This window comes from Geospiza fortis, unplaced genomic scaffold (assembly GCF_000277835.1).
Source record: "Geospiza fortis unplaced genomic scaffold, GeoFor_1.0 scaffold104, whole genome shotgun sequence".
In the NCBI taxonomy this organism is placed as follows: Eukaryota; Metazoa; Chordata; class Aves; order Passeriformes; family Thraupidae; genus Geospiza; species Geospiza fortis.
The window spans coordinates 3011603-3013033 of NW_005054325.1; the positions used below are offsets into that span (position 1 = coordinate 3011603).

The following is a 1431-nucleotide window of genomic DNA, read 5'->3' on the forward strand; positions in this document are numbered from 1 at the left end:
GAAAGAGAGAGAATAGCATCAAAAGAATCAGTCTTACTGGGACTTTTAAATGAGAAATCAGCTGAGCAAGCCACTAGCCAAGGAAAGAGGAGAAGGCTCCCTTGCACACATTATGAGATTTAATTAATTAATTAAGGCACATACCAGCAGCTATTTGAGTGCAAAGACACAGCTGGACTGAAACGACAAGCTGGTCCAGAGCCCCTCACCAGACTCAGTTTGGCTGCACCTGGGAAGACACAGGCATCAGGAAAGGCCACATTCAGTCTGCTAGGGAAAAGGAAGACATCTTCTCCTTTTAAACTATGCATTGCCTCATAATACTCTCATCCATGGAGTGGAGCAAAGACCAAAGGAAGCTGACAAGAAATCAGCACCCACTCAGCTCTCTGCTAGCTCTGACCCACTGAGTGAAGAAGTTCACCCTTTGCATCTTTGGACAGCCCACTCTGGAGTCTGTATATCATATACATCTCCTTTTCCACTCTCTCATCAGCAAAACATCACTCTTGCTTTTAAAACCTCAATGATGGGGAGATTAAAAGCAGGGAAACAGGGAGATTACAATGGCAAACACACCAAGCCTGACCTTTCAGTATAGGAATTCTGGGCTGCAAAAAGCAGGCTCTGGGCAATGCAGTGTAAAGAGGAAGAAGCAGAGATAATCAGATAGGTCAACCAAAAAAAAAAAAAGGGGGGGGGGGGGGGGAGAAAACCCCAACCACACCTCTGAATAACTAAATTAAAACAGTGAAAATTGTTATCTTTTGATCTGCCTGTATCACAGACACAGCTATCAACAATCAAGCTTGCTTAAAAATTGTGGTGTTTAAAATAATTCTCTCAACTCCTTATTTGCACTGGAAGAGGATTCAGCAATATAATACACAGAGATTCTTCTTTCAGTATTTTGCCTCACAGAAAATTAGTACCAAGAAAATAAAAGATGACTCATAGCTGATCACATCATAACTGAGAGATAGCTTGAAATTTAAAAATAAATTAGGAAAACAACTGCAAAATAACCCCAAACAAACAAAAGAACAACAAAACAAACACACAGAAAACCCAAACCAAAACCAAACACACCACATAAGTAAAGCCTCCTGCAAATACTGCTGGCAAAGTATCACTTACAAGTTGGCTACCTCAGATTTCTAAACTCCAGCAGCCTACCTGGTCTCCCACCACATTTGTCTTCATGGGTTACACAGAACAACTTTCCCTTTACCCTATTAATATTTCAGTTAAGGTCACAAAGGATGTTACCTTCTTCACCAATTTTCCCAGAAAGGAAAGAAAGAAAATTTAAAGGATAAAATAGCTATTTGGTGACCAGGAATTTGAGGACTTTGCTAGAGCTGACTGTGATCTGAACTCATTCTTTGCATTTCCTACCACAGGTAGCTGTCATGGCTGAACAAATCCAGC

The 1431-nt window shown here is 40.8% G+C and overlaps 1 long non-coding RNA gene across 4 annotated transcripts in view; it reads right to left on the reverse strand.

Annotated features, from left to right (window-relative positions):
* The window catches only part of LOC102032880, a 257711-nt gene that overhangs the window by 71487 nt on the left and 184793 nt on the right, over positions 1 to 1431 (reverse strand). The window lies entirely within an intron of this gene.